Raw genomic sequence first — 11,224 nt, 5'->3', positions numbered from 1 at the left:
GATAATTATCTTCTGCAGGGGGCAAATGACAGACTTTTAATTACTGCCATAATGTCTTACCACCTTCAGTGACAGTAAAGAGGGCTGGAACAGGGAAAAGTCCGTTTTCACAGGCAGGATCATTAAAGGCAGTTATATAGGCTTATTCCAGTTATTTTGAGGAAGTAACTAATGATGCACTTTATAATATAGGGGAAGACGTCTGCCACTACAAAATAGTTTCCAACAAAGTTGAGGCCGAGACATAGGACACTTGTGCGTTTTCTTGCATGCATTAAAGTTTGTCCCTCAATCGAACCTTCACCTCTCGAACTCCCTCCTTTCATTGGACAAAGTGCAGAAAAAAAGAAAATAAAGCTTTTTCTGCCTCAATTGTAATGAGATAGTTTACAACGAGACATTTTTACTTTATGACAATCCGCTGGTGTCGACCCTTTCTGCTAAAGCTAATGCATAATCTCTCAGCAAAATTGCATTATTGGAATTGGTTTCTGTGTAATTGGCAATGAATATGACTTCAGTTCTGTGCAAATTCTGTGAAGATCTGCAATGAATATTGTTTACCCAGCAGGTGGATATGACGTCACGGACTTGGAACATCAGAAAATAACAACATCCAAATCCGCGATTCCTTTTTCTTTCATAGCGCATTAAATTGTAATAACATTAGAAGGAGCTCGCTCTCGTATTTGAGACAGAAGGTGTTGTGAAACTCTAGATTATTTTCCCTGTAACGGCGCTCTCCGTGAATCCAGCAGAGGTATCTTCTCGTAGTTAAAGTTAGTCCCCAAAGCGGAGTAATATTGTTAGTATTTACAGTGTGATTGCAGAATTGTCTACTGCGTGCACCTACCATTGTCGATTCGGGTAAGTTGATGATATTATAACGTTCTCTCGTTACTCATTGCCTCTACTATTTCAGCTCGCTCACATGGAGTTTGTCTTTGTTTGACACTGTTTTCTTTTGGTATTGTTTCTATGGCGAAATAAACAAATAAACAACACCAATAATATTACACGAGAGCTGAAATACTGCTTGAAGTCTTGTTTTATGCGCTGTAAGCAGGGTATACTTTTTGAAAGGCTCAGTGATAGTATTAGAAGAAGAGATACTGCATCTTCTACTTTTCTAGAAGTTAGGTCGGTAGTTGTTGCTCTCTTATTTTCTCATGTTTGTGGCCCCGGGTAAATGTTATTTAAACATTCTCAAGAGCAGGCAAGAAGAGTAAGTTATACTTTGTGAAACCATGCTCTAGGTAAACTAACTCGTTGTTTAAACTTTGTAACTCAAGATGAGCTTTCTGAATGGAGAGAGGAAGTTTGAGTGCCGTGATTTCTTTAGACCAAAATCAGGGATAAGGGACTTTTCCCCACGTGCTACCTTCCACAAACTGCAGGACGGACCAGACTCACTGAATAGCTGTGACTCTGAAGATTCAAATTGTGTAATTTCTTAGATTTTGACACATTATTATTTATAGTTCAATTATGTACATTGACATAATCTAATGTATACCACGATTTGGTAGTTATTGTAGCACTTGCATAGACAAGACCACTCCTATAGTGTAATAACATAATATAACATAATTGTGGTATAGTGAACTGCAATGGTATTGAATACTGTTTTTATACTCTAAGCATCTCCATATATAGGGGACATCTTTTGTAGACTTTTCTTATTTGCTTCAATTACCATCCCACTTTGTTGAGTTGTTAGTGCTTAGCTGTTGGAGGATGAAAGTTTTACATCACATTTTTGATTGGGTTGTAGTAGACTATATTCATATTTTCTTTGCAATGCAAATAGGCCGCCCCACCTTCTTCCATGGTAAAATTTGAACATGAACTTTGATAAATGACATATTTTATATTGTAGTGGTGCAGTACAACAAAGACCATATCAAACTGTAGTATTATAGTTTTTATAAGGTAATGCTAAGCATTGAACTAAAGTAGATACATTAAAAAGTATATTAGTTTGCACTTTATAATGGCAAGTGTATTCAGTTATTCCATTATTTTCTATTCTATTATTTAATTATTTACATCTTGAACTATATTAAATCATCATTATTGCAAATAAAATAACTACACACTGTAACTTGGTGTATATCATTCTTTAATACTTTTTGATATATACAGACCATGATTGTTTCCCTAAGCTACGAGGGAACATAACAAGCACACAACAGTTAGATATTCATTTTCCTCACAATAAGGGCCCAAACCAAATCTGCAGCTGGTTCACTATTGGAGCTAAAACCATCTAAAAAATAAAAGGCAACTGCAGCGTTAACATCTATCGTTGGCAGAGCTCCCGCTTTCTTGGTCTTTGGATTAGTCATTGTCTGAGGGGAAAAACACTTTTTGTAGGAGAAGTAAAGTAAACAGCCTCCAATAAGCGAACCTTGACAACCCAGATTAAGGAAAACATTGAAGATCAAACAGTGCTGCTGCTGGGCTGTTGTCATGAGCTGCCTGAGAGAGAGCTGCAGACTATTTGAACAAGCACTAGGGTTTGTGTGCTCACTTATGCAGAAATGGACCTTCGCAAATGCTGACCCAGGTTTAAAAAGCACAGGGTGAACTTTCTTTGCAACTTTCCAGCCCTGGTGTTTAACACATACAGTGTCCAGAGAGCCCCAGCCTTTATTCTCCTGTACGACAGCAACACACTAACAGTGTCATCTCAGACTGCTTTATGCCAGATAAAACGACAGTGCTTTCCCTGCCCCCTATTGCAACTGAAAAAATTCACATTTGGGGGAAAAAAGTATTAAAATCAAGACAGGGTAGTCATATGCAGTGTTATTACTTAGCCTCCTTGAATTCCTATCCAATCCGTAATGTACTTCTGCGTTATTTTCAAAAGTCCTTATTTTCAGTCTGGCCTTTTTAGTACATACACAGGCTTGTGTTTTGGGTCCTCTGTGTATAATGAGAATTGAGGCTAAATTGATGAGAAAGTAATCAGTCACTCATGCATTCAGTCTGAGGAGGACTCCCATCCCAGAGTGGACGGTCTTGCTCTTTCATCTGACGGCTCAGTATTTTGTGAACACACACTGAAATACCCAGTGCTGGGTACGGAAGGCCTGTAAAATGCTAGCAGCTCAATGATAAGAAAAGTTATTTTGGTGGGAATGAGGTTTCACACTACGTAGAGTTTCCAGACTAGGGCTAGTGTTAGGGTATTACGGTATTTGCTTGATTTACCCTGTAATTAATATTTAATACAGAGTTACAGTAATGTAAAGGGGTACCACTTTTGGATAACTTTCCCTATGTAACTTGTGTATTTCAATATCATAATCTCACTGTCAGAACATTCACATCATGAGTTTGTCATGTGACTCACACATGTTTACATTAAAATTGGTCGTAAATGGACAGGAAAGGATGAGGGATTTAATAGTAGGATCGTAAGTAGCATAAGTGTGACTAGTAGGCCTACAGTATTTGTGCTATTGCATTCTAATGGAATGGGTAACAAAGGAAAGCAGGACAATATTTGTAGGGTAAAGGTTAGTGTGTCCCACTCCCTGTGGGGTGACCAGGCAGCTGTTGTCTCTCTGTGCCGTGCCCCTGGCACACTGTGCTCTCCATGCCAGGCTGCCAGGCCATTGGTCAGGGAGTGGACGGCTTCAGGTGAGATCCGAGCAGCTCCTCTGTTTCCATGGAGACAGCACACGCTCAGGACGGCCATTAACTAATTCAACCTTTAATTACTGTCTTCCTCAGTCATCTGTCCATAAAAAAGGGAGGGTGACAAAATGTCACTGGCAACAGGGGGAAGAAATGAAGTGTGCCATTTCTATCAATGAACTATACATAATTCATTAATTATTGTTGCACGATAAAAATAAAGGAACTTTTTTAAAAATAGCATTTTATAATATTAAAACAATTATCTTATTTTTTTCACACCATTTTTTCAGTGCAATGATTTTTGGGGAAATCATTAGCGCCTATTTTGTTACCAGTTGCCAGTTTAGTTTGTATACAATGTAGTCTTTGTGTATATTTCATGTTATACTGTACATCATACAGGCTTTTCTGTTATTTTGTTTTGGTGGATGCCCACCTGAGACATAATTATTTTTGTTTCACCTGCTTATCATCAATAATCGATTGAAAGGAGATAAAATCAGTTCACTTGTATACTAGAATGGAAGAGTAATAATGAAAGGGCAGTAGACAATTGTGCCATTTCAATGAGTCTACGGCTGCAAACTCTACTCTCTGTAGTACTGTTGGTTTGCATTGAGATGTGAAAACTTTGCATGTGTGTAGGAGTGGAGAGCATAGTGACTAAGTGAAACATCACTTTCAGGCATAATCTACTCATAAAGAAAGCAAATGCCTGTGCAAATTTAAACACCTCTCATATTCAAATATGTACATCTTCCATACATTTTTTTTTTGCCATAGAGCTGACTAGTCAAACCTCAAGGGCATCTGAGATATGAGATGTATTTTGGAGATTGATAGGATTGCATCAGTTTTTTAAATAAATGGGTTACAATTGGCATGGTTTCAATCTAAAGTGACCCTCTTGTGGTATATATATATTGTAGTATACTTCTTCCATAGTGGAGAATGGTGGTGTGCCCCCCAGGTCAGAACTCAGGCCAGCATATCATCTTCCATGTCTGACCTATAGGCTGCAGAGCTGGGCTAATTGGATTAGGACTCGGATCTCTCTCTGCCAGCTGTGGGGTTGACAGCTGAGCTGAGGGGGGATCAGACCCGTGGGTGGGTTTCTCCCTGATCCAGGGGTCCACAGGCAGGAGCCGCATGGGTAAAGGGAGGGATCCCCCACAACACTGCTCCCAGAGGTTAAACTCTCTAGGAATGTGACATTTGAAAACACCAAAGGATGCCCCGTCTGATCCAGACTATTGTGGAGTCTGGATCTAGATATTTCAGGAATGTTCTGTTTCACTATACTACTCACCTGTGTGTCTCACAAGCGGGTTGTAGTGGTCACATGTGGTGATATGCACTCATAGCCAATGTCAAGTATTTCATGTCACATACGCATGCAGTGGAGTCACTGTATTGAGCAGCACCCTCTTGGCTGGGAATGAGACTACAGACACTCCTACAGGTTGGTCAAGGTTTTCCTATGCCTGGTGTCCCTGTTGTGGGGTGGCCTTGGTGCCTTCTTTCTGCTCTCCTCAATGACTCAATACCTAGGACACTTTTGGCCTTTGTCTCTGTGTAAGTTTCAAGGTCGATATACAGTGCATTCGGAAAGTATTCAGACCCCTTGACTTTTTCCACATTTTGTTACGTTACAGCCCTATTCTAAAATTGATTAAATTAATGTTTTTCCTAATCAATCTACACACAATACCCCATAATGACAAAGTGAAAACAGGTTTTTAGACATTTTAGCAAATGTATTAAAAATAAAAAAACATGATTTACATAAGTATTCAGACCCTTTGCTATGAGACTCGAAATTTGGCTCAGGTGCATCCTGTTTCCATTGATCATCCTTGAGATGTTTCTACAACTTGATTGGGGTGCACCTGTGGTAAATTCAATTGATTCAACATGATTTGGAAAGGCACACACCTGTCTATATAAGGTCCCACAGTTGACAGTGCATGTCAGAGCAAAAACCAAGCCATGAGGTCGAAAGGAATTGTCCGTAGAGCTCCGAGACAGGATTGTGTCAAGGCACAGATCTGGGGAAGGGTACCAAAAAAATGTCTGTACCATTGAAGGTCCCCAAGAACACAGTGACCTCCGTCATTCTTAAATGGAAGAAGTTTGGAACCACCAAGACTCTTCCTAGAGCTGGCCACCCGTCCAAACTGAGCAATCGGGGGAGAAGGGCCTTGGTCAGGGAGGTGACCAAGAACACGATGGTCACTCTGACAGAGCTCTGTGGAGATGGGAGAACCTTCCAGAAGGACAACCATCTCTGCAGCACTCCACCAATCAGGCCTTTATGGTAGAGTGGCCAGACGGAAGCTACTCCTCAGTAAAAGGCACATGACAGCCCACATCACTGGAGGGACCTGAAAATAGTTGTGCAGTGACGCTCCCCATCCAACCTGACAGAGCTTGAGAGGATCAGTAGAGAACAATGGGAGGAACTCCCCAAATACAGGTGTGCCAAGCTTGTAGCGTCATACCCAAGAAGACTCGAGGCTGTAATTGCTGCCAAAGGTGCTTCAACAAAGTACAGAGTAAAGGGTCTGAATACTTATGTAAATGTGATTAAAGTTTTTAATTTCTTTATACATTTGCAAAAATGTCTAAGAACCTGTTTTTGCTTTGTCATTATGGGGTATTGTGTGTAAATTGATGAGGGGAAAAATCGATTTAATCAATTTTAGAATAAGGCTGTAAGGTAACTAAATGTGGAAAAAGCCAAGGGGTCTGAATACTTTCCGAATGCACTGTACTCCTAGCATTATCTTGGCTGCACAAGCAAATTTTTTTCCTGACCATTTTCAATAATACTCCACTACTTACTGAAATTCTGCATTTCTTAGCAGAATTTCCCCAGTAGAATATGTCCAGCATAGCTTAGAGTTACCCACGCTCCCTTTTGGGTGTTTCACAGGTACGCAGCAAACAGTTTTAGGCAGACATCAGGGGCCCAGCCATATGCTACAATCTGTGTTCAGCTCCCAGGCGAGACCTCTACACCTGTTTTTCTCAGCTGGCCTGTGTGTTGTGTGTGTTTGAGGTTTCTTGCCTTTTAAAGTAAAGATTCACCCATTTTTAATATAATATTGTTTTTGTGCATCTCTGAGCGATGTTCTATCGATTCCCTGGGTCATTTCATGTTTTCATGTGTATCTGAGCTATTGCTTTTCAAGCAGGCAGAAATTAGTCTGGCCTGATGTAACACTGGAAGTTAATAGGAATATGACTTTTAGATCGCAAGAATGTCTATCATACGTGTCAGATTTCAATACTGGGTGATGTCATAACACAGGAGGTTGTCTTCTCTCAAATGAGCCATTGATCAGATTTTTGCAAAATTCCTACCACGAGAAATGTGTAATTTAACAGAGGGCCTAACATATTTATCCTATTTGTCTGCCTCTTCAGTCCAGGGTGTGTTACGTGGTGCCGTTGCATGGTCGTTGCGAATGTCAGACTCCACTCTGCAAGGCACGTAGATCTGCAGGTTGAACATGGTGAGATTAGTTTGTTTAGGCGATTTTATAGCTAAGTAGCTACTTCACATGCTGATATTAACTTTGGTATTATTGTGTGTAGCTAGGTTTGTTAGCTAGCTAGCAAGCCAGCCCATAGAGAGCATTGCAATGTGGGTTTTGTAGTTGACTTGAGCTGCAACAGATTTCCACAACGATTTTCATGTGTTGCTACCAACCTTATTATAAAAACATTGTCCTCACATATTAGTGTTATGTAACACTGTAAATTATAGGAATGAGTGGTTTTGGGTGGATTTTTCCTTTAAGGCCAGGCACCACACCCTAATATGGTCTTTATTTTTCCCTTAATCATATCACAATCACTTTGTACCAGTTGAATGTGGACACAAATATCATATTTCTTCCCCTCTGAAATATTGTATTAAAAAATGCATATTATGTGATATCATTAAATATGCGCATATTTGCCTAAATATTTTGGTTTCATTTTGTTAAGACAATCCATGACCGGACTTACACATAGCCGATTGTGGAAACATACTTTTTTCATCTTTCAATCTGTAAAATACTAAAGAAAGGTACGTAAAAAGCATTTTTGGCAAAACATTTTTAAGAACATGTCATGTAGAATACAAATTTGACAACATATCAACAATTCCATATGTATAAGTCTGGAGAATACGTCTAAGGATAATCACACACAATTTGGTGAATGCTGATGCTTCTGAGGCTGAGAAAAATGTGTTGCTGTGTTGGAAGAATCTGACTTTCGGGAAATGGCGGTAAAAAGACAAGGACACTGAATTAAGACTACCTAACAACAAACACCTATTTAGACCCAATCACCATCTCTTCAAAGTAAGTTACTACATATAGTCCTGTTTGTAACATTCTCTATGAAATGTGCTTTTAAATGTGTGATTCAATTTAGTAAATTTTGAAATTATGGATGTATGTCAATTTAAAAGTGGTTACAATTCATGACATTTTGATGACGGTAGTATGATAAACTAACGACAATATACATTTTCATAAGCTTTTTGACATTTTTATTTTAACTTTATGAAAATACAAATATTAATGGACCAAAATACCAAATAAATCTTGAAATTGACAAGTACATGCAAAAATGTAATTTTAGCCTGTGGTGCCTGGCCTTAAGGTATTTGCCTATTAGACCAAAGTCCTTCTCATCATACTGATGCTTCCACTAATCTGGGATCTGCCTGTGCAGTGTGCTGCCTGACAGTGAGAATTAGCACCAAACACCCAAACATAAGCAGTAATGCCTCCTTTAGAACACCAGCAACACTAGCTTAAATCAGCTATAGTATTTCACTACATGTGCATTAAGGCCAAGGGAGCAGAGCACTGCTAAGGGAGTCAGCCAGCCAGCCCCAGCCTTGGCGTCTTTGGTGTGTTCTCATTTGGCAGCCCAACCCTGACAAGAAACATGGCAGGGCCTGCTCTTCCATCATCAGTGCTGGGCGGAAAGTTGCTGTGCTTTGATCATGTTTTTGGGCGCATCGCTCCAGCTTAGCCCTGCCGCTCACGATGTGATAAGCCATCAGAGTACTCAGATCTGAGCCGGCAGCACTGTGGGCTTGAGGAGAGACAGGGGAGAGTGTTTGCAGACGGGGAGAGCAGCAATGCAAATTTTGTTGACAGGTTGTTAATGCACTCTTTCTCTCTGCCTTTGAATTAAACAATGTTCTTCCTTTGCACTCTCTCTCTCCTTTCAAGAAAAGGATCTGTTTCATTTGAACTACTACTTTGAGATGGAACAACACGATTCCCATGTTTCCCTGGCACTATGTTCACAATTAAAACACCTTTAATTAGAGGTGCATATTAATTACCTCATCAGAGCATGTTTTTAATGATTTAGCAAAATGATGCCAATTGAAATATTCTAAGTAAACTAAACTGATGTAACTTGACTTTGAAGTTGAACGTCCCCTTTTGGTCTTCTTCTGTATTAGATGTTAGTACATAAAACATGTTTTAGAACCCTGATTTAAAAAGTCTGCTCTTAATTGAGTGGTTGTTGCTTGTTTATTTGATATGGATTTACCAGCTGGGTGGTAATAGGGGAGCTGTAATTATCAGAGATGCACTGCTCTCTAGGAGAGGATCAACTACTCTGATGAGCACAGAACATAGATGAAAGTCTGAAGGTTACTGTTACAACTAGTCTGCCTCTTTAAGGTACCAGTAGAAGAGAGTAGAACAGGTTCATTATTTGTCCTACATCCCTGAAAGTGGTACGATGTACCTGGGTGGACTATTTGGGAAGTACTGTAAAAACGTAAATTGTCTCATTATTAGTCGTACATTTGACAATAGTCTGAGAGGGTAAGCTACATCATGGAAAGTGACAGGTGTTATACCAAAAGTGATTTGATTTGATTGACAGACAAGTCAACATCTAGGCTATTAGTTTGATTAAATGGTTCAAATAGAAGTTCTCCATCCTTGAGAAGAGTTAGCCAAATAATAACTGTATGGATGGTTTACAGCTCACTCTTCACTAGGCTTATTATAGTAGGCTGAAATATAAGCGTGGTGCTCAAGGCTGGTGATTGTGGAGGGCCTTGAGGATTTAGAGTCTCTCATGAGGACACAGTACCTTTGTAGATAATGGCTGTGTTAACCTAGATTCATGACTTCTATTTTCAGAGTCCCTTGAATATTGAGTTGGAGCATACAATATTGCATATTGAAAGGAAAGGTTTTACCTAAATGAAATCATACTGATGTGGTTTGTCCAAACAACATAGTAGATGAATAGCTGCTGATGGTGCCTTTCCTTACCTCGATGACTCAGTTGACCTGAAAATGGGGGAATTACAGTGGCTAGTGAAAGTGTACACACCCCTTGCAGAGTCTTCACATTTTGCTGCGAGAAAGTAAAAAAAAATAATAATAATGACAGTGTCTTCACACTCCAGAGTTAATACTTAGTGGAAGCACATTTGGCAGCCATTACAGCTGTGAATACAGCTTTTGAATAATATTCTACCAACTATGCACAACTCTTAGGGCAACATACAGTAAGTATGTCCATTATTTTGGTCTAAATTACAGACGTAAATATCATACGCTCCCCAAAATGCTAACCATTGTAATGGTGAAAGTTTAGCATGTCTTTGGGAATGATATTTGTGCAAATGTATCCAACAAGTTTGTAGAGTCACAAGCTTTATGTAATCATTGCGTGCTAGGAATATGGGACCAAATACACTACACTTTTGACTACTGTAGCCCTTTCCTGCAGTCAAATGACCTAGTGGCCTTATGGGTGGAATGTTATTAATATTTTTCATAATGAATACACTTTTTTTTGTCTTTTCTTTTTTTTAGAAAAATCTGGTGTTTCTATGACAAACTGTTTTGTTGTATTTCAGTCTTCTGTGATGTATATAAAGTGTAATATTGGGATGCAAACTCAAAATGTAATACATTTCAACTCTATATCTGACATGGTACAGGTGTCTTCTTTTTTTAAGCCCATAACCATGTGTGTGAGGTGTATACCTTTGTTTCAAAGTAGATTTGTTTAAGACTGCCAAGAAACACTCTGTGACCCTGATTTAGTCCACTGAAGTTAAAGGTTAATAGACATATACACTACTGTTCAAAAGTTTGGGGTCACTTAGAAATGTCCAAAAAAAGCATTTTTTTCTCCATTAAAATAACATCAAATTGATCAGAAATACAGTGTAGACATTGTTAATGTTGTAAATTGCTATTGTAGCTGGAAACGGCTGATTTTTAACAGAATATCTACATAGGCGTACAGAGGCCCATTATCAGCAACCATCAGTTCTGTGTTACAATGGCACGTTGTGTTTGCTAATCCAAGTTTATCATTTTAAAAGGCTAATTGATCATTAGAAAACCCTTTTGCAATTATGTTAGCACAGCTGGAAACTGTTGTGCTGATTAAAGAAGCAATAAATCTGGCCTTCTTGAGACTAGTTGAGTATCTGGAGCATCAGCAATTGTGGGTTCGATTACAGGCTCAAAATGGCCAGAAACAAAGAACTTTCTTCTGAAATGCATCAGTCTAT

At 39.1% G+C, this 11,224-nt stretch overlaps 1 protein-coding gene across 7 annotated transcripts in view; it reads left to right on the top strand.

Annotated features, from left to right (window-relative positions):
* The first annotated feature begins 620 nt into the window (after positions 1 to 620).
* Positions 621 to 11,224, top strand: part of LOC121578273 (forkhead box protein P1-B) — a 210,146-nt gene continuing 199,542 nt past the window's right edge. For 5 of the 7 annotated variants that reach the window (XM_045223875.1, XM_045223874.1, XM_045223878.1 and 2 more), the window contains exon 1: positions 621 to 867. The gene's annotated coding sequence lies outside the window, so the exon portion shown is untranslated. The remainder of the gene's footprint in view (positions 868 to 11,224) is intronic. The other 2 variants (XM_045223880.1, XM_045223877.1) reach the window with 1 other exon arrangement.

Source organism: Coregonus clupeaformis, chromosome 12 (genome assembly GCF_020615455.1).
Source record: "Coregonus clupeaformis isolate EN_2021a chromosome 12, ASM2061545v1, whole genome shotgun sequence".
Classification (NCBI taxonomy): Eukaryota; Metazoa; Chordata; class Actinopteri; order Salmoniformes; family Salmonidae; genus Coregonus; species Coregonus clupeaformis.
The sequence above is the reverse complement of the archived record's forward strand: the minus strand, read 5'-3'. Positions and strand labels throughout refer to the sequence as shown.